A 22,340-nucleotide genomic window follows, 5' to 3' on the forward strand; every position below is an offset into this window, starting at 1 on the left:
TCTCCCTCCTCACCCTTGGGTGCGCTTTCCCCTGGGATAAGGGCCTCATTTGGAGCAGGGGCTCCTGCCTGTGAGATAGCCCTTATTGGAGCAGCCACTTCCATGGCTATAGCACCTTCCACCGGAGCAATAGTTAGCTATCCAAAAGTTTCCTTCCTTTGTCAAAATCCACCGTGCAATTTAATCAAGATTTGTACTTACTACTTTAGATGTATCCCTTCCAAAGTAGTCTCCCAGCCTGGTGTTAATGGCCAAAGGAATAGTACAGAAGGTGTCCCCAATGGTGTTAACAGTGGGAACTGGTCTGACTGTAAATTGGAAATAAAGGGTCAGCACCTGTAAGGGGCGTAGGGAGGGGATGACCGACATCAGGGCACTCCTCCGTTGGGCACTTCTAGTAATTCGGGGGAAAGTACCTTAAGTCTTGAAGTTGATTCCCTTCAGTTTCCTTGTGCATGACGTGCTTAAGAATACCTGTTAAGAGGCCTTTTATCTAGGACGGACACAGTCCTTTAAATGATGCTTTTTCTAGTATGTATAATCCCCTGGTTATAGATTATGGGCATCTAATCTTCATCCAAAGATAGATTACGTGATCATCTTCAGAAACAAGCTTAGAATATCTTAACTCAATTAAGCTTTAGAATAATATAGCAACAAAGAGCTATTTGAAAAGTGAGTTTTAATAAAGACAGTAGATACTGACCTCAGTTAGCAAAACTAAAATTTAATATCTGTTAAAACATAATTTTTTCTTTTCTAAATAACCCTCAGTTTTACCAAATATAGCCAAATTAAGATTAATTTGTAAAATAAGTCTGGTTAATTAATAACATAGGCTTGTATTATAATTTGTCCAGTAAAGTGGTTGCCTTGATCACTAAAATTTATAGAAACTATACCCAAGTGAAAAACACGTTTTTATTTTATTTTTTTGCGGTACGCGGGCCTCACACTGTTGTGGTCTCTCCCGTTGCGGAGCATAGGCTCCGGACGCGCAGGCTCAGCGGCCATGGCTCACGGGCCCAGCCGCTCCGCGGCATGTGGGATTGGACCGGGGCACGAACTCGTGTCCCCTGCATCGGCAGGTGGACTCCCAACCCCTGCGCCACCAGGGAAGCCCAAAACACGTTTTTAAACCATTCTTTTTTCCACTGTGAGGGTATCAGCCTTGTAGCCAAGAAAGGGTTTAAACCATTAAATAAAAAATGGGGTTTGCCAGGGATCCAGGAGAAGCCAAGTGGCTGTCTTGGATTTCCCATAGCCCTGACTGTTCAATTTGCAGCTGTTATTTACCCATTTAAGTTCGCTCATTTAGGAGCAGACAGTGGCCATGCTACAAGTACAAGTCTGACAATGAGGGGTTAATTTTCTTGCTGACAGATTTTACAACAAAAATAGTATGAACTTAGTGACTTTCAGCAAACCCAGGTACAATAAAAATACTGTGCTTCATGTTGATGACTCTAAAGACATGTCTATATTAATTAACAAACTTTAATAACAACAAACTTTAATACCAAATATTAATTTAATATTAAATTTCTCAGGTCATGTGAACCTGAAATCCATTTAGCTTAGTTTCTCTTGTATTCAGAAATGTTTAATTTGTAAGCACTTATTTTTTTTAAGCCAATTAAATTGAGCTCATTTACAAATTAACCTTAGCAATACTATCTAAAGACAAGACCACATAAGACACACATATATCCAGACAGAGATCTCATAGTTTCATTTTAAAACTTGTTCATAAGACAGGCATTGCAAAACAAAACTTATCAGCTTATAAATAACAGTTGGAATAGTTAAGTTTACAGACTTGAGTACAACAAGGACAGACCCAGAATGTATGTGTCCTTCCGGGTCCCTAAACATGCACAGCATCTTTCTGTGGCAAGCCATGCTGACTGCCAGCATTCCTCTGGTTCTGTGTCTCTAAACATCCATATCATTGTTCCTCTGGTCTGTATCTAGATCTCTCATCAGAGTCCTAAAGCATTCGGGGTTGACCAGCCGCCTAAAAGGGGCACACATTGGGGGAGTGCCCTCCCCAGTCCTCCTGGCATCCACAGCCCCTCTAGGACCCGACCCCCCTCCTCCTTATCTTACCACTGCCCCTTTGTGGTCGCCAGCTGAAACCACTGAAATGTGTCTTGGGGGGCTCTGAGGAGCTCGTTCTTCAGGGAGAGGCAAAGTGATCTATTAGACTAGCATGCTTGTGAGGCTTGCGGGTGGGCGAGAAGGTGCCGCCCCCAGAACTTAGTGGGCTCCTGTTTTATAATCAAAGGAGAAGTGGGGAGGGGGAGAAGACCACCTCCTTCCTCATTCTTGAGTAGACGTCAAGCTTCCATCCTCAGCTCTGCCTCCACATCAGGTGGGGGATTTTTCTTGTCCCTACATGGCCAAACTGGGACTGTCATGGAGCAACGGAAGTGAGGAAAAAAGGTGGTAACATATACTAAAATATGATAAACCATCTCAGGTTTCGGCATGTCACCTTTTCCTTATATACTTGTTTTTAGTGTGCGCAGAGGAGCATGTCTAGGGGTCAACTTACTGAGCTCACTGGGCAGATGTGGGTCTCAGGCCACCCTTGTTTTATTGTTCGGGGGCGTGTCTCAGGCTTCTGTTGCTTGGTTTTGTGGTTAAGCAAACCTGCTCATTTGAGTGATCATTAACTTACAGGGGTCTCCCATGCTTTTTTCTTTACTTGCACTCCCCTAGTGGGATTAACTATTCAACCGCCTACTTTGTCCCTTTACTCTGTCCCTATCAACTTGAGTAAAGTCTATTTGCCAGTCCTTGGTGGCTCGCGGAGTCCTCTGTGTTGGGTCCCCATCTGGGGAGATCTGACAGCAGTATTTGGGTTATTTTTAGCACAAATCATGCAATTTTCAGTGACTCCCTGGACGGCCCTCCGTAGGTCAGGCCCCACTATATACTTTTGAATCACACTGTAAGGCGGCATCTCTCCCGTGGTGGGTACTGTTACGAATGTGCTGCAGCAGTGTCCGCCAGAGCCTCAGAAATCAAGTCCGTTCCATGTGCACTACATTTCTAGCCAGGCGAGGTGTGATCAAGAGTGAATTCCCTCTCTTCGGCCCTCTCCTCGTCCTTTTCTGAATATTCCGGCTGGTATTTTGACAAGTCAGTCTGCGGGAGAAGTGACCCTATGATGGCTTGGTAATCGCCTGCCTTTGCTATTTTCTTTGCAGCTTGGTCAGCTAACCGGTTGCCTTTTGTTATATGAGTCTCACCCTTCTGGTGGCCTGGGCGGTGCATTACGGCCACTTGTGAGGGCTTGTGGACTGCTTCTAACAGGGACAAGATTTCAGAAGCATGTTTTATGTCTTTATTGTTGTTTTATGTCTTTATTGTTTGAAGTGAGGAGCCCCCTTTCTTTCCAGATGGCGCCGTGAGCATGCCCCACGGAGAATGCATAGCGAGAGTCAGTCCTTTCAAGGGTTAACCACCACATACCCAGCACGTCACCTACTGTGAACAGGTCCGTCCGTGCCTGCCTCAGCCAGGAGCTGTCTGTTCGGCCTGGTCTGCCGGAGCACACCAGCCCCACGACGCGCAGGCAGCTGTGCTCTGGGGATTGTGCAGCCGCAGTCGGGAGCGATGGTGGCTGGCTTTAGGGCTGAAGTGACCTGAGATGTTACATTGGGATTGTCTAAGAGAATGGCCTGGTACTTTCCCATTCTCCCAGAAGTCAGCCAGTAGCCCCCCTTTTTGTTCCAGTAAAGAAAGGACATGGTGAGAGACATACACAGTGGTGGGTTGCCCAGGGTAAACTGCTCAGCTTCCGGAAGTCTGTTGCAAGGAGCTGCTACAGCTCAAAGGCACAGTGGCCATCCCTTAACCATGTGTTCTAGTTGTCTTGAGAATTAGGCACCAGGTCGAAGGACATTCCCCAGAATTTGAATTAACACCCCAAGATTTGTCTCTCATGGCCATATAATCTTAAAGGTTTCTTTCAGTCCGGCTGTCCCAAAGCCGGAGCTGAGACTAACTTTGTTTTTATTGTTTCAAAGGCTGTTTATTGTTTCAAAGGCTGTTTGGCACTCTTTAGTCCAAGTAAGGGGCTCAAAATCATGTCCCTTTAAAGCCTTATAGAGGGGCTTTACTCTGAGCCTATAGTTCGGAATCCAGATCCGATAGAATCCTGCCATTCCCAGAAACGCCCTGTTATCTGCAACTCTTGGGTGTTCCCAAGCCTGCAACTGCCCGCTTTCTATCAAGCAAAAGACCCCGCTGCCCTTGGGAAAGGATAAAAAACCCAGCTACGTGACTTGTTGCTTACATCCTTGAACCTTTTTCTGGGAGACCTTACATCCACAGTTGGCCAAATAGCTCAGGGTTCTGATGGTATTTTGTAGACACTTATCATTCGTAGGGCTCGCTATGAGCAAATGGTCCACATTTTGGAGGAAGAGTCCTTCATCCAATATTAAGTCTCTAAGGTCCCCAGCCAACATTTCCCCAAACAAGGTAGGGGAATCCTTAAATCTTGAGGAAGGACCGTCCACCAATACTGTTGGACTACCTGTCTTTCTGGGTCCTGCCATTCAAAAGCAAACAGCTGCTGTGATTCTTCTGCAATAGGAATGCAGAAAAAAAGCATCCTTCACGTCCAAAACAGAACCAGCTGTTTGCTCCTGGAATAGCTGTGAGCAGAGCGTATGGAATAGCTGTGAGCAGAGCGTATGGATTGTATACCACAGGGTGCAAATCCTGGATTTTTTCATTAGTAGCCCTCAAGTCTGGGACAAAGAGATGCTCTGTTGAGTTTGGCTGTTTGACTAGGAGGATAGGGGTTTTATATGGGGACCTGCAAGGTTTAACCTGATTAAACCAACTTTTTGAGAACTGGCTAAATTCCCTTTTGGGCCCCTTGGCTCAGAGGGTATTGTTTTCGATCAGGTTTCCCAGAGCATCCCTTTTTTTTTGCCACGCTGTGCGGCTTGCGGGATCGGGATCTTAGTTCCCTGACCAGAAATCGAACCCGGGCTACCGCGATGAAAGCACCGAGTCCTAACCAGTGGACCACCAGGGAATTCCCTCCAGAGTCCCTTTTTAACGTGATTTGTATTGGCCAGTATTGGCCATGCATTTTTGGCCTTCCCTGGGGTGCCACTGACCCACACTTCTGCCTTAGCTTTTCACAGACCTGGAGCGGGGGGAATGGGGGTGGAGTGGGTGAGAGCTCAGTCTCCTTTTCTGGGGTGTCCATGAGCACCATCTTTAGGCTTACAGTGTGCTCCTGTGGGACCCTGATGTCAAGCTGTTCTGGCGAAAAAGTTGCCTGAGTGCTTAATTTACAGAAGAGGGACTGATCAGACACACCGGCATATATAAGAAACTGCGTTTCAGGGTGAGGTCCCCTAATTAGCATTCTAGAGGTTATAGGAAAGAAAGATTTTGTCCTTCTCCAGAAACTCCTGTGACTGGGATGGATTGAGATGTTTTCTGTGCCACCGTGCTGTTTACCACGGAGTATGTTGCACCGGCATCTATCAGAAAGTCAGTCAGCTTGTCCCCCACTGTCAAAGTTACCCGGGGCTCCTGTGGGGAAATTGGAATTGGACACCTCAAGTCCAAGGGAGCCCCTGGGCCACTTTATTCATCTCAGAGCGTTGCGCTCTCTCTACCATAGGAGAGGCTCCCGTCTTTCTTTTGTTGTTTTCCTTCTTACTCCTTAGCTGAGCGCAGTCTTTTCCAGTGCCCTTCCTCCTTACAGTAAGCATACTGTTCCCTCCCCAATGGGGCTCACCTCTCTCCAGGCTACTCGCCTTCTGGGAATCCAGTGCTAGCACCAGATAAGTGGCGTTAAGAAGTCTTGTAAAGAGCTCCTTTCGTTGTTCCCTGTTGGTGAACACTTTAAAAACAACATCTACCAGTTGAGAAGGGTTCATTCCAAATGCACCATCTAGCTTTGTAATTTTCTTCTTATATCTGGGGTGCTTTGCCCAATGAAGGTCATATTTACCATTCCCGTATTTTGGGGGGCCTCAGGGTCTACATCAGTGTAGTGCCTATAAGCTTGATAAATTCTTTCTAGAAACTCAGATGGGTCCTCATTGGGTTTTGGTGTATCTCTTGAATTTTGTTGAAGCTCTTTTGCTTAGCTACTCCCTTTCGAAGACCCGCTGAGATACATTTCCTATAATGCTCTAGGTGCGGCATATCTCCGTTATTAGGTTCCCAGTCAGGCTCAGCAGTAGGAACTGCCTGATTTGCTTCTGGAGTTCCACCTGGTCCGCTAGATGGAGCTAGTGCACTTCCTCTCTAGTCTTGTCACTGAGCATCCTCCTTTCATCCCCAGTAAGCATCATATTCATAAAAGTGTGAATGTCCGCCCACGAGGGATGGTGAGTGGCAAAGATAGAAGTGAAAAGTTCAGTCATGTGGAGGTATGTAGGTTATGGTTTTTCCAGTTAAATAAATCAAATTGAGAATGGATGGTGCATCCATAGAAACCCAGCTGATTGGCCATCTGCATTAAGGCCTCCTCCTCCAGGATTTCAGTGCAAGGGAAATTTCCTGCCCCAGAAGTGGCTCCTGGTCACATGGGATGCCCTCTTGGGGTGATACAAACTAGGGCCCTGTGCCCCAGAGGTTAACACAGAAACTTCTAATTGATCCCCATAAGTAGGGGAAACAGGAGGTGGTGAAAGGAGTGAATATGTTGGTGGCATGGGGGCAGTCGGAACAACCACTGGTGCAGCCTGCTTGGCCAGTGTTTTGAAATAACATGTTCTCAGTCTCATTTTCTCCCTCTCCCTCTTGTAGAACAGATTTTCCCCTGGTTTTCCTTTCATACCACTGTACCATAAGGCAGCAGCTGTCTCACTTCTTTTCCTCATGATGAAATAGCGTAAATGCTTCTACATATGGAATCTCATCATTTTTACCTGCTCAATTCTAATTGCAAGATTGTATAAGTGAGCCATTCAGGGCACATTGCTCTCCTGATCCTAACATGTACTGGAGCCACACACTATACAATAGAATATCATCTCTTTTTAGTCACAGGCCCATAACTATACTTTGCCCATTCATTTAAGATACGCCCCAAAGGGCTTTCCTTAGGGACAGATATATTTATAAGTTCAAGAGCAACAAAACACAAAAGGCACAAACAAATTCCATCGTGAATGAATGCAAAACAAAAGCAAACAAACAGGTTCACAGAGTTGCAACAAAAATTCCCCTCTGCAACAGGGTACCCCAGTCAAATGCAAAACAACTTGGCTGTTCCCTTACAGGAAAAGCTGAAATTGAGAGGGTGGTATGTTTCCAGTTGTACACATCAGACATACCTACTGTCTGGAGCCCGTCGATTCCATCTGTATGGAGCTCCCAGATGTCGATTCCTTGCTCCCACTGCCAAGCGCTGGGGCATCTGGTGCCGCTTCAGGGAATTTTAAAGGAAAGATCCTCAGGACAAGCGGTCCCAGCAGCTGTTAGGGCCTTACCCGAAAATCCCCAACCGGGGCTGACCACAAGCAGCAAGGCTCCTGACCGGCTTCGCCAAAATTGATAGAGAGTCCAAGGTCGTTCTGCTTGCTGCACGACAGGCCAGTAAATTGAGAGGCGAGTTGCTGGGGCAAGGCAGAGCGACTTTTTATTTGGGAAAGAAGAGGGCGGACCAGTGTCTCCACGAGCCATCTTCCCCCAGTCAGATTTCGGGCTCCTTTTAAACAGAGGAGGGGTGCTGCGTGGTTGGTTGTTGCAGGCTTGGTGACTGCGCCGGCAAAGGGGGCGAGTGGGCAAATGGGAGCTGGACTGCGGCCCGAGGAGACTGTGGCCACAGGGCCACTGCCACACTGCACCGGCGACGTCCCGCATGCGCCCTGCCCCTAATACAACAGTAGCCAAAGGCCTCTGCATGGTGTCTTACCAGTCTGTTGTGGTCCAGGAAATGGTTCTCTCTTGTTGCTTCTTCCCATATGTAGAGTTACGCTATTAAAATCATTGGTCTTATAAGACTATATATTTGGTCACTTGTTTCAAGTCGCCTAGTCATCATTTTTACCGGAGGCTCAGTCACACACTTGGTGTAATGCAAGAAACAATCCTGTAAAACAGGCAGAATGCAAGTAGTACAGTAAATTAATACGGTCCTAAGTAAGTACTTAAAAGAGCTTCTGTTAGGTGCGGCCCAGTACCTCCCCAGGACTGGTGTTATCTTTAAGGTAAATGATATATTGTTATTGTACATAAAGTTCACTGAAGATGTCTAGATATACGGGGTGAGTGCTGAGTCATTACTGATGAAGGAGAAGGAATTTAATTTAAATTCAAATTTTTCCTGTCTTGCCTTAAACTGTGAGTTTTTATTTCATCACTGTTTTCCCAGGAAGCAGGCATCTTACTCCATCCCACATCCTCTGAGTCTGTGGGCAGCGGGGATCAGAAGACACAGAGAGGGACTGAGAGAGCAATAGAAAACTGAGGGGAAAAGAAGAGTGGGCAAGGTCAGAGGGCAGTGTAGAGGATGGGTGAGCATCTTGCAAAGAGATGGTAAGAATGAAAGAGAAAAAGCAGTGAAAGTTAGATGAGTAAAATAGAGTGTATAGAAAATTGGGATCTCCAGGGAGATGAAGGTGAAGGGATTAAGGCAAAATACGAGAGGAGCCCTTGATCAGTGGTAACAGCATCGATGGTCAACCGTGGTGAGGCATTTCCCATGGAGAGTCGGGGGAGGGGATAAAAGAGCTGAACCCGTGTCCCACAGAGCAACTTGATGCTGGGAGAGGAAAAGAAGAGGAGAAACGAGGAGAGCAGAGGAAGAGAGAGAGCAGGAAGGAAGCACAGCCACCAGGGGGCGCCAGAGAGTGGGGAGGGAGAATAACAGGGACAGAGAGAGAGAAGAGATGGGGGAAGAAAGAGGCAGAAATACATAGAGATGTAGGGTCATCAGAAAGGTCGGGGAGAAAGCATCAATAGGGGCACAAGTTGCAGAGTGGGGCAGGACAGGAGTGAGAAAATAGGAGGGGAGAAACAGCAGGAGACTAGAGGGGAGCAAAAAGACAGAGACAGAAAGCAACAGGGAGACCGATAAGCAGAATGAAATGGAAACGCAGAGTAGTGCAGGTGCAGACCTGGAGATGGTCACACTGTAATAGAGCCCAGCAGTGCGCAGCCTTTCGCACAGGGCCCTTGGCGCACGCTGTTCCCCCCGCCCCTGTTACCAGGCAACGGTTACCAGGAGACCACTGAAGGGATGGCTGGAGTGGCCTTAGAGCTCCCGTTCAGCCATTGGTCGGCGCCACAGTGAGCCCTTCCCTCAAGGGACCAGCTATTAATGAGTGACATTTAATGGACCCATTCAGCCAAATGTCCGCGGAGTGGCGGTCGTCAGGCAGAGAGGGAAGTAAGAGAGGGATCCCGGCCTTCTCCCCTCCCCTTCTCCTTGGGCCAGCAGGTGAGCTGGGAGGCCAAGGGAACGGGGTGTCTCTTGTGGGGATCCATTAGGCTGCCCTAATGGCCGCAGCAGTCTGCACGGGGACCTGGCCCTGAGGGAGCTGCCAACTGAGATCTGCTTCTTCAGCCAGGCCTGGGCACTGGTGGGAGGACCCAAACCTGGTTCTGGACGAGTGCTCCGGGGCAGGGTAACTGGCCCCCCTGCAGGGACCCCTTTCTGTTAGCCAGGCCTGGACCTCGGAGGGTGAAAGTTGTGTCTTGGCACCTTCCCCTTTCTTGTCAGGACAGAGAGTAACATTTGTTTGGTGGAGGTTTACAGGAACATCTTTACCTGACCACGACCTGACCTCATGTACAAAGGATCTGCCACCAAGAGGTCTGTAACCACACCCCTCCCTCACCGTTCCTATAAGAGGGCTTTGCTGGAAGCTTTCAGGGAGTTTGGGGTTTTTAAGGCATGAGCCACCCATCTCCTTGCATGGCCCTGCAGCAAACCTTTCTGTTCCAAACTCCAACATTTTGGTATTGTTTGGCCTCGCTGTGCTAGACGTCTAGCACACGGACTTGCATTTTGGTAACAGTACTAAGTGGAGTAAATCAAACACAGGTAGACACATATATGTGGAATCTAAAAAAATGGTACAAATGAATTTATTGACAAAGCAGAACTAGACTCACAGACACTGAAAACAAACTTATGGTTCCCAAAGGTGGAAGGGAGGGGGAGAGATTAATTAGGAGTTTGGGATTTGCAAATACACACTACTACATATAGAATATTAAACAACTACTACATATAGAATAATTAAACAACAAGGATCTACTGTATAGCACAGGGAACTATATTCAGTATCTTTAATAACCTATAATGGAAAATAATCTGAAAAAGTGGTTAACAATCTGCCTGCCAATGCAGGGGACACAGGTTCGAGCCCTGGTCTGGGAAGATTCCACATGCTCCGGAGCAGCTAGGCCTGTGCGCCACAACTACTGAGCCTGCGCTCTAGAGCCCCCATGCTCCGCAACAAGCAATGAGAAGCCCATGCACTGCAACGAAGACCCAATGCAGCCATAAATAAATAAATACTATATATATATATATATATATATATATATATATATATATACTTCAGTTAAAAAAGGGATAAGCTACACTATTTGATCTTCAAAGATTTGTCATGCACTGAACAAAAAAAAAGTGTAGGAACTTACTTGTTGGTCTCTGTGTGGGAGTTTTCTGTCCTGAGTCCCTCCTGGGACGGTGGGTAGCAGAGGACCGTCTCTTGTTCCACATGCTGAGGGCTTCCCTGTGTGTGTGGTGGTGACTCAGGAAGGGGGTGTGTTGATTGCAAGCATTAAACAGCCTCTTTTCCACTTTCAGGATCGACCTCTAAAGACTCTTGTCTGAGGAAGAAGCCCGGAAAAGGAGGGAGAGGAAAGAAAAGGAGTCAGAAATGGCTCTTTCTCGGGTAAAGTCATATTCTCAGTTGATTTTTCTGTCTTTCCCGAAATGCCCTTCTTTGGACTCTCAGTTGATTTTTCTGTCTGTCTTTCCAGAAATGCCCTTCTTTGGACTCGCTGATCTTGTCTGACTCTGAAGTATCCTGCCTGACACCTGTACAGTCACCCGGGTCCTTCCCTCAGGGCCTGTCATCTCCACTTAGGTCCCGTCTCCCCATGACCTGGGACTTGTGAAGAGGCTCCACTAGGCCTAGTCCTGGGCAGGGCTTCACACCCATGGACTGGAGATGGGGTGTCGGTGCTACTGGGCAGCAGGGATTACTGAGGGGCCCCACCTGGATGCACTGTCTGTTCTCTGAAAACCAGGATAAAGAAGCTGCACATGGCAAGTCAGGTAATAATATGCACTTATGCCTGGTAAATTGTAGCAAACAGACTAATTACAGCAAATACCTTCTGCTTTTCATGCTGCATTAGATGCGAAATGGGTGTGTCACTGATTTAAAAATCGGATTGGGAATGGAATGGAAAGTTCAGAGATACATCAGTGATAGAGGGTGTTTCATTCTATTATTGATTTTAAACTTTGAAATCAACCTAAATCTCTGACACATGGAGATTCTTAGCCCATTTTGATCATCTCTGGTCCTTGGAGGTTACTTTTCGCTGTTGGTTGCTGACACACAGAAGTTTCTCATTCTGATGCAGGTAAGGTTCCAGCTTTACACTTTTGCTGGTAGATACCCGGTTTCCCAGCACCGTTTGTTACTGAGACTGTCCTTTTTCTATTGCGTGGTCTTGGCACCCTTGAAAATGCGTTCTATGTATATGCAAAATTACATATCTGTTTATGCCAGTACCACACCATCTTGATTATTTCGTGATGTTTTGCACATGGACTTTTGGTATCCTGCAACTTTTCTAGACTTGTTTTTTGATGTAGCAGTTTCCTTGTGGAATCTTTACTGTTTTTACATATAAAAGTTATCATCTAACGAAGAAAGATAATTTTTTCAACTTGGGTAACTTTCTTTTTCTTGTCTAAGTTCTCTGGTTGAGGGCTTTCTGTACTTTGCTGGACAGTAGTGCAGAGAGTGTGTATCCTTGCCTTCTTCCTGATCTGAAAAGGAAAGCTTTCTAGTTTAGTGTTTATATCTTTTTTTCTTTTTGGCCTTGTGGTGGGATCTTAGTTCCCCGACCAGCGATTGAACCTGGGCCACGGCAGTGAAAGTGCCGAGTCCTAACCACTGGACCGCCAGTCAATTCCCAGAGTTTTTATATCTTGAAACATAGTTGAATTTTGTGAAATGCATTTTTCTGCATCAGTTGAGACGATCGTGTGTTTCTTCCTTTATTCTGTTAATGTGGTGTATCACATTAATCGATTTTTTTATAGTAATGAAGTCCACTTGGTCATGATGTAAAGTCATTTTAATGTGTTGTTGAATTTGGTTTGGTACTATTTTGTTGAGGATTTTTCAGTATTCATGAGGGATATTGGTTTGTAGTTTTCTGTGTTTCGTGCGTCTTTCTCTGGGCTTGGTATAGAATCATGCAGGCTCCATAGAATGAGTTTGCCAGCGTTCCCTCTACAGCTCTTCGGAAATTTTTTTTAATTCAGGATTAGAGGTAATTCTTCTGTAAAGGTTTGGTAGAATTATGCAGTGAAGTGATCTGGTTGATCTGGTTTTGGCTTTTTCCTTGTTTGAGATTTCTGATTACTGCTTGAACCTCTCTAGTTATAATTCTTTTCAATTTTTTTATTAAAGATGAGAGCTTAGTAGGTTGTATGTTTCATGAGTTTACCTGTATCTTCTAGATTATATAATTTGTAAGCATTATTGTTCTTGTAAGCATTATTGTTTACAGGACCCCTTACAGTTTTAAAAAACATTTCTGTGACCACAGTTGAACTCTCTCCTCTTTCATGTTTTTAGTTATCTAAATCTTTTTTTTCTTACTCTAGCCAAGGTTTTGTAAATTTTTTTCAAAACACCAACTCATAGTTTTTACTTTTATATTCATTATAGTACATTTATCTCTGGTCTAATCTTTATTTACCTTTCCTTTCGTTAAATTTTAGTTTATTATTCTTCTCTACTTTAGTAAAAACAGATTTCTGATTTGACTTCCCTGTTAGTACAGCTTTCACTACGTTTTATAAATTTTTGTATGTTTTCATTTTCATCCAGATATTTAAAAAATTCCTTTGTGATTTCTTCTTTGACCCATTGGTTATTTATGAATACGTTGTTTTATTTCCATATTTTGGGGATTTTTCTGTTTTCATTCTGCTGTTTATTTCTAATTTCATTGCTTTGTAGTTTGAGAAAATTTTAAGACTCAGAACACAATTAAGATTTCTTTTAGGGCTTCCCTGGTGGCGCAGTGGTTGAGAGTCCGCCTGCTGATGCAGGGGACACAGGTTCGTGCCCCGGTCCGGGAGGATCCCATGTGCTGCGGAGCGGCTGGGCCTGTGCTCCGCAGCGGGAGAGGCCACAACAGTGAGAGGCCTGCATACCGCAAAAAAAAAAAAAGATTTTTCTTGAGAAGTGTGTGTTTTCTGGTTTTGTTGGGTAGAGTGATTTGTACATGTCTGTTAGGTCCAGTTGGTCTATAGTGTTGTTCAAGTCCTCTGTTTCCTTACTGATGTTCTCTTTGGTTCCACCCATCGAAAAAACTGGGGTATTGTTTCCTTAATTTTTGGGGGGAGCTCTAATGTTAGATGTATATCTTCTGGTGAATTGATTCTTTTATGAATTGATTCTTTTAACAGTATATATTGTCCATCTCTTGTATCAGCTTTTGTCTTTATATTGTCCGACACTGTGTAGTCACCTCGGGTCTCTTTAGGATGGAATGTCTTTTTCCACCTTTCACACTTGGCCTTTCCATGACTGTAGATTTGTGATTGTTAATAGTTCCAGCTCTCTGACACACTCTCTGTAGGCTCTCTGTAGGCACACTGTACAGTGGTGAAAGGCAGGAGCCCTGGCCCGCAGCCTTCACTGCACCTTCAGAAGGAAATGCATCCAGTGTTTTCTTCCTCTGATTATGATGTTTGGTGAAATGTTTTTTCTATATTCCTTTTTGTCATGATTTTTCTTCTCCAGGAAGTTTTTAACTACTATTGTGATAAGTCTTTTTCTTAATATATTAAATTAGATTTAAACTAAATTAAGTGCAGGTAATAAAAATGCTGAAATAAATGTGGATGAAAATGGTAATGGAAAATGTTATCCAATATGTCACTAGACAACTCCTATCTTTTGTTTTTTCCTTTGACCAAGCCAATCGTCTTGTGGGATCTTAGTTCCCTTTGAACCTGGGGCTGCAGCAGTGAAATCACCTCCCTGGGCCCACAAGTTCCTATAAAGCCCCAATGTAGAAGGGGACAGTGGCTTTAGGTGGGGAGACCTCATGGAACCCCAGCTTGAGAATCTAGTTCAGATGCTCTAAGTCCTCCAGGAAGAGCAGTTTAATAAAAGGCTTTGGGTTAAGCTTTCAGAAGATAATATATAGAGAGAGCTGGATATTCCATTTAATCAATAAACATTAATTAAAAATCAGGAACAACTGAAAACTGTTCAGTGAGATAAACAAAAACCTTACTTTTCATTGTTTTCAGCCTGTCCTCCCAATTTGCTGAGGCCCAAGGCATCTTGAGATGAGTTTTCTGTCTCTGACATACCAGCTAGGAGGAAGCAGAGTGGTTGAAATTGAGAGAAAAATCAACACGGCCAAGTTAGGGGTTTCTGTAACAGGTGGAGGAGTATCTGCAGGGAGAGTGAAGCAAAGTGTAAAGGCAAACTTTCTGACCAGACAACAAAACAAACACACAAAAATGCTCCAGAGGCAGTAAGGCCTGGACATCCAGGGGAGGCTGAGTTACTCAAGGCAGACAATCGTTGCCAGCCCTGTTCTCTGGGTCGTGTGAGGACCCACTGAGAACCACACAGAAGGTGCACACAGCCAATTCACCATATTTGTCTTAGATTATGTCTGGTTCCCTTGACAACACTGACACATGTAATGTCACTCACCTCAGTTGCAATTTCGTGTTCACTTCCTCAGATACGATGAGGTCTTCTCCGGCCGTGTACAGACCTTCCTCCTGCTCTGTCATGTGAGTACCGAAGGCGGCCGGGCATCCAGCTCCTTCATCTGGCTCTGCTCTCGGCTGCTTGTCTGAGATTTCCCGGAGCTCGGGCACTTTGGCCGGGTCTTCCTCGTGAGAACCATCAGAAGACCTCTAACGGAAGGAATCCTTAAACGGCCTTGTTTGCTGAGGGACGAAATAAAGCACTTACGGGAAATCGCTAAGATCAAAACGGCCTTCTGCATGCTGTGGGCTCACACGACTGTCACGGCCGCTCAGGTGTAAGCGGTGTGTTGGCAACAGACCTGCACAGACTGGACAGGTGAGATGAGAACCAGACAGAGAGACAAGGACTTGCCTTTCCATTCATGCTCGGGGTTTATGTCAAGCACCCCCGTCTGTCCTGTCAATGTCTCCTTCTGGTTTTTCTGCTCTTTTAGCGAAGGGCCTTTCCTGGTGCTCCCGTGGATAACACTTGGCGCTCCCACTGCAGGGGGTCTGGGGACTAGATCCCACACGCTGTGCAGTGTGGCCAGTCAATCAAGTTAGAGAAATTCCCCCTCAAATGGACTAAAATTACATTAACTCTCATCATAAATTTCAAGCAAGGTATGAGCACCCTGAACTGGTCAACGCCAGTCTGCTTAGTGGGAAGATGTCGAAAACGAAAACGTGTTTAAAAGCAGGCAGAGTGGATCATCTTTTGAGTTTAAAGACAGTAACCCAGAGCCCAATCATGACCGGAAGCAAATGTTAACCCAGTAAGAAGCCCACTAACCCTGGTGGTGTTCCTTTCCGCTTTCAGTTCACCGATTTCTTTTTCTCTTTCAAGGAGCTGCTCTCTGCATATGTTTAGTTCTTAACTGCTGCAAAATCCTGGAAAACAGTTAAATAAATAGAAATAGAAAACCAACAGACCCTCAAGACTGTGTCCAGTCAAGCCTCTCCAGTCCTCACACACAGGCACCTCGCGCCGTTGTGGGAAGACCCTCCAGAGAAAGAGGGGGACCCACCCAAGATGCCCCCAGACCACCGTAACTCAGACCAGCCTTCACCCCTCCGCCCCTGACCCCGGCATGCAAGAAGGGAACGCAACCCCACCTTCTCAAGATCCAGGGAAGTCCAAGATACTTTCCTGAATGTAAATCCTAACGCTAAAGTGGATATATATATATATATATTTTTTTAAAAATATTTATTTGGCTGCGCCAGGTCTTAGTTGCAGCACGGGGTATCTTCGCTGTGGCATGGACATGACCAATTGGACATGACCAATAGCACCCTCTTTGTAAAGGGGCCTTCAGGGACGCTGTGCTAGCGCACCTTCTCTGCCCGAGCAGCCGTTTATGATGAAGCTAAAGCCTCTTGTTAGATTCTGAAAGAAGCTTGTCAACAACGTCTGATTTTATTACATTTTCCATTCATTTTTTCTCTCTGCCTTGCCTAAAATAGGAAAAACAAAAAGTTCTAAACTTCAAGAACAAGTATGGCCATTATTTTAAAAGCACCAAGGAGCGATGACGTTGAGTGGCCTGTGCCCTGGCTCCCTAGGCTGTCAGCTTTCACGTGAACCCAGAAAGGACTCAGCATTCCAAACCACACACAACTGCCAGACTCTAAATGCATCTAAAGTGCAAACACATTCAGTGTCCAAGTCCAGGGGTGCTGTACACACTACAGCAGTGGACTGGCGTAGACTCTGGCTAAACGTCTGTAGTAACTATAACTATGAACCCAGCTCAATTCACCTCTTTACAGATTCCTAAACGATTCAGAGATTTAAGTATCTGATTATGTTGCACTTCTTGTAACTGCTTTTGTGCCTAAAATAGGAAAAACAAAAACTTACAGACTTCAAGAACAAGTATGGTCAGTGTTTTTTAAAAGCACCAAGGAGCGACGACGAGCGTGGCCTGTGCCCTGGCTCCGCAGGCTGTCGCCTCCCACTGCTATCCCTCGTGGACACGGCACCATCACCAGAGCTGACTCCCAGGTACAGAAAAGGGCAGGGACACTGTTCGCCCCTCCCCACTGCTTCTGTTCAACAAAGGACCCAGGGAGCCTCAGGAGTGTCACCAGCCATTAACTGTCAGATGGACTCAGCGAGCAGATTTACATGCAGAAACAAGCGTATTTTAAAGGGCATCAGCTTATATACACATTGGTGGAGGAATTTCCCAGTGTGTAAACCGAAGACTGAGTCTGGATTAAGCCGCTTGTGGGCTCTTCGTCGTGGCATGCATGTGGGATCCAGTTCCCTGACCAGGGATCAAACCCGGCCCCCTGCACTGGAAACGCAGAGTCCGACCCACTGGACCAGCAGTGAAGTCCCTGGCTCTGCTCTCGACTGCTTGTCTAGGATTTCCTGGAGCTCGATCACTTTAGCCAGGTCTTCCTCGTGCCTTAGGGAACAACCAGAAAGAATCCTTAAACAGCCTTGTTTGGTGAGGGACGAAATAAAGCACCTCCGGGAAATCGGTAAGGTCAAAACTGCCTTCTGCACGCAGTGGCCTCACACACTCTCATGGCCGCTCGGGAGAGAGTCAAAGGGGTCAGAAATCACTGCCTCAGCCCAGTGAGTCCACCACCCACCACAAGAATGGGACCACCAGAAATCATTCCCTCCGAAAGTGAGGGCAAAACGGGGAAATGAGGTAAGGCTGGGAGGCAAAGTGGGAGACATTAAATCCCTGTGGAACGCGAACTACACGGTACTCATACTTTAAAGGGGTTTCTAAGTGGCGTATTGCTCTTGTAATTTTCTAACCAGTAAAAAATGTAAATCACATTGAAAGTTGTTACGGTCAACATTGTTACGCATAAGTTTCCTCCAGATAAGAACCATTTCCTTAGCAGAAATAAAACGGCTCCTGTCAGAATATGAGCATTTTTGAGGCTCTTTATACACAGGGCAAAATTGGTTCTCCAAGAGTTACTCAGCAGTAGCTAGCACTAAGAGCTAGCCAGCAGAAGACAGGGAAAGAAGAAAGGCCTTCTTCTCTGAGAGAACAAAGAAGCTACAGGAAAACGACATCCTGGGTGAGGAACCCAGCATGGCTGGGGCGGGACACAGAGAGGCCGCTGGGGTCAACCCCTCCCTGAGTCAACCTGATGGAAGAGGGTCCAGATCTCACCAGTGGGCCTCAAACTCGGCCTCCAAGACACAGGAAAGGTGCCTCCTACAGGGCCTGGAGACTAGGAGGGTGAGGCAAAGCTGTCTCCTCGGTTTCTGACCGCCTGACCAGGTACAAAAACTGTACCAACCTCAGGAGGAGCAATAGATGTGAGGAAAAGATAGTTTGGGCCCCTGTTGAATTCAAAGGCCCAAAGTCCACCCGAAAGGAGGTGTGCCACGTGAGGATATGTGAGCGCGAACAGTAGAGTGGGGAGGACAGAGGGTCGTGGAAACACAAGGAAAGCTGCCACGCCGAGTCCTCCCGTGCTGACACACCCAGCAGTGCTGACACACCCAGCATCGGCCACTGCTTCTGCAGCAGTTCCATCCACGCGCTGAACTTTCTCAAATGGAATCACGGAGTCTTTCATTCTGTTTCTCTCTGCACAAAGAGATCTTAGGCCACGTAACCCTTCCTACATAATGAGTAGAACAGTGCCTGACACAAAACAAGCGCTCAGTAAAATCTGAAGATGTTAGGGTACGTACATTATACACATAAGCAGTATGTACACTTAAAGTATTATATACATTGCTCTGGGCTTTCTAAGATGGGTGATGTTGAGGGGTTTAGAATTTTTACCCAAAGAGCTCAACCCATGTACACCAAGCGACTCCTCCGCCAGTGGTTTCTAGCCATCCCTCTTGCCCCGCCCCCACCCGTCCTCCACGCAGCGCCCGCAGGACCTGCTGCCGCATCCGACCAGATGGTGTCAATTCTTCCCCACTGAGGCCACAACGCCCTGGGCTCGCAGCCGTACTTACAAGACGAAACAAACCCCGCCGCTTCTCCAGGCCCCGTTTGACGGGCCCCAGCCCCGCCGCCCTCACCTCCCTGCACTCTTCGCTGTGCTTCTGGGGCCGCGGGCGCCAGCCCCGCTTCTGTGACTTGAGTCGAGGGCAAGTTCTTCCTCGCCATGGCCTTGGCCCTGCGGTCGCGGTGCTGGAAATGCGACCACAGGTGGCCCCTTCCACCACCCACCCTCTGGGACGGGTGCAGCACCTCGCGCGCAGCGGTGGCTGCTGCTTCACTGCCAGGCGCCTCACCACCTCCACTGTCACCGCGACCGCCGCCATCACCGCCATCTCCAGAGAAAATGGCGCCATGGCTCCGCCTCCGCCACTGTCTCTCGGGAGCCCGGAACCGACCCAGTCACAAGGGGATCCATGGAAACAGAAGGGCTCGGCTCAGGCCACCATCAACGGGGCAGAGAAGGGGTGCGGAGGGACGACGACTTCCAAGAAGACGACAGGATGAGTGTGTGGGGAAGAGCACGCAAACACTGCTTGGAAAGGATACTGTTTGAAAGTAGCACCGAAGAGGGACTTCCCTGCTGGTCCCGTGGTAAACTCCGCCTGACGATGCAGGGGGCGCGGGTTGGATACCTGGTCCAGGAGCTAAGATCCCACATGCTGTGGGGAAACTAATCCCGCGCGCCACAACTACCGCACTCGCACACCGCAACTAGAGAAGAGAAAACCCGCATGCGGCAGCTAGAGAGAAGCCGGCACACCTCAACGAAAGAGCCCGCATGCCTCAAGATCCCACGTGCCACAACTAAGACCCGACTGAGCCATACAGATAAAACATGTTAACTTTTTAAAAACTGAACAAAATTTTTAACAATAAATTAACAACACGAAGCTACTGAAGAGTGTTAACTGTTTCAGAAAAAAAATGCACTAGAACCAAAAGGGGTTTTGCCACCTCCTCCTACTAAAAACGCTGCCAGTGAGGCTATTGGAAGGGCTCCACCTAAACTCAAAGGCATCCCTAGAATCTACCCTGGGTGAGGAGTCACTGAGCTAATTCTACCTCACTGATTCTGAGGTCAATTCTGCCTAACTGACTCACTCAAGCTCAGGAAGTGCTGGATCCAACCTTGTTAAGGGCACTGAAAATGAACCCACAGTGGAGTGTTGGACCCTGCTGTGAACTCAGCGGTTCTTGAGACAGGCTGGGGATTCTTCACACCAGAGCCTCTCAACCTCGGCTGTGCCGTGGGTGCTACATAGATGTTCAGGAGCATCCCTGCCCTGAGTGTGACAACCACGGCCCCTCAGACCCCGCCAGGTGTCACCCCTTCCTGTGTCCCCACGTCATCCCCCACCTCCCTCCTGGCCGGGCTGCACTTCCACCCTCCTTGCTCTCTGATCCCCCCCCGCACAGGCTACACTGCTCCTGGCTCCACCCAAACCTCTGCTGTGACAACCAACACTCCTGACACAGGCAGACTAAGTTGTGATTTTAGGACCTTAGTCCTTCGGGTGTTTGGAGTCCTATATCCACCCATCTCAGGAATTAGCAGACTCTGGGAGACACAAAGGCACAAATTGCGGTCCTGCCCACAATTCAAGCTGAACACATTCTCTTTTCTCGGCTTTATACACTTGAGTTCTCTGAGATGTCTTTTTCAAATCTCAACTGTTGCTTTCAAAAAGACTAAAATCACTGCACTCCAAGAATAAAATCTTCATTTTCACCTTTAAAATGGAAGGATGACTAAAAGCAGTCATTTTTTAAGCACTTAAAGAGAAAACCCACATGGGATCAGTTCACAGAATAAAGGTCACGTAACCCCTCCCACCTCCTCAGCCACCGCCCGTCATCACGAAGCCTGCCCTGGGCTGGCACAGGGCAAGGGGACCAGGGGAGACCAGTGCGGGCCTGGGAAAAAGGCACAGCGGCCACGAGAGGAGCCGCAGCACAGGTCCTCTGTCTCTGGGCAGAGTGGGCCACTTGCTCCATCCTCTTTCCAAGTTCAAGTGGCCAATAGCATGGGCAACCTGGGGATTCTGATTAGAAACGGAATAGTGGGGACTGAGCAAGGACCAGTGGTCCTTGCTTTCTCCCATATCAAATAAAGATGATCGATATATCTACAATGACTATTACGTATTGCTTCAGATGGAGGGAACACCAGTTTTTCCGCCACTTCCAGTTCTACACATGAGCAGCCTGTAGGTCAGCCCACCAAGAACTAGAAAAGCTAAATATGTTTTTAAAGGATGTCTGAAGGCGTCAAAGAGGTACTGAGGCATCCGCAACAGAAGGGTCCAAGATTCCAGACAAAAGGGAAACCCAGTGAGGGAGCGGGAGACTGAGAGGGCCACTCCTTCACTCGGGGCATCTGACTCTGGGAAGAAAATGCAGTAAGAAGTCAAGCAGAGAGCCCTGGCTAACAGAGATCTGGACAGTTCCATGGGGCTGGGAAGACAAAAATTCGAGTGCAGGCCTGACAAGTCAGCCAGGACTTTAGGGACCAAGCTCCCCGAGAAAAGGGGGGCCCAGAAAATGAGCCCAACACTCTGCTCAAACGGGCTGGGCAGCTGAGCTGCAGTAAAGCCTCACGGTGCTCAGGACCTGCCAAGGAGGGGCCCTGGGAAGCTTCCAGACGGAGGCCCTGCAGGGCTCCACCCTGGGGGGGGGGGGGGAAGGTGGGTGAAGGCAGGTAAGACTGAGGCTTACAAGGACTCCCAGCCTCCAGTCACTCATTTCCTGACCAAACTGAGAGCCTGTCCGTACTCTGGGTCTGCGTCTATGGTTTTGCATATATAATACCCAGCACTCAACTAAAATAACAAAAACGATGTCACAACAAATAGGACCAGGAGATAAAAAGAACAGAAACAGATGCAGAGGGGATCCATATACTCCATTTATCAGATGCAAACTTCACTTGTATATACCAGACATTTATGCATATGAATACGTAACTTCCATGTGCAGATTCATTTCTCCTGGTTTACAGAGAGTGACAAAGGGCGTTGTTGAAACTTAGGATCTATAGCGTATTCGTGAGAAGCACGGGTGATAACCTCGATTTGTGCCTGCCATCTGAAGTGTGTTGAGAGGGTTGTCAGTCCTGTGACATCTATAGGACCTCATGCAATCTCAGTGCAGACACTGTCTTAGCTGAGTTGAATTGTGGGACACCCAGCTGGTGTCCCAGGAATTACTTGTCAGAAAAATCCCCACACACTGGTGACCAAAAGTGTCAAAAGCGTTCTACAGGGGCGGAGAGGAAGATGGAGGAAGAGTAAGACACGGAGATCACCTTCCTCCCCACAGATACACCAAAAATACATCTACACGTGGAGCAACTCCTACAGAACACCTACTGAAGGCTGGCAGAAGACCTCAGACCTCTCAAAAAGCAATAAGCTCCCCAC

At 47.1% G+C, this 22,340-nt stretch overlaps 1 protein-coding gene across 3 annotated transcripts in view; it reads right to left on the bottom strand.

The window, feature by feature from the left end:
* Nucleotides 1-1,587: 1,587 nt before the first annotated feature.
* The window catches only part of LOC114907431 (zinc finger protein 160-like), an 80,840-nt gene continuing 60,087 nt past the window's right edge, over nt 1,588-22,340 (bottom strand). The window contains exons 4-8 of one of the 3 annotated variants that reach the window (XR_003796728.1): nt 15,771-15,868; nt 14,937-15,178; nt 14,506-14,587; nt 10,645-10,836; nt 1,588-8,083 (exon numbers count right to left, since the gene is read on the bottom strand). The gene's annotated coding sequence lies outside the window, so the exon portion shown is untranslated. Of the gene's footprint in view, nt 8,084-10,644; nt 10,837-14,505; nt 14,588-14,936; nt 15,869-22,340 lie in introns of all 3 variants that reach the window. The other 2 variants (XR_003796727.1, XR_003796726.1) reach the window with 2 other exon arrangements.

The sequence above is a fragment of the Monodon monoceros genome, unplaced genomic scaffold (genome assembly GCF_005190385.1).
Source record: "Monodon monoceros isolate NGI ecotype Baffin Bay Population unplaced genomic scaffold, NGI_Narwhal_1 Super_Scaffold_10, whole genome shotgun sequence".
Taxonomy (NCBI): Eukaryota; Metazoa; Chordata; class Mammalia; order Artiodactyla; family Monodontidae; genus Monodon; species Monodon monoceros.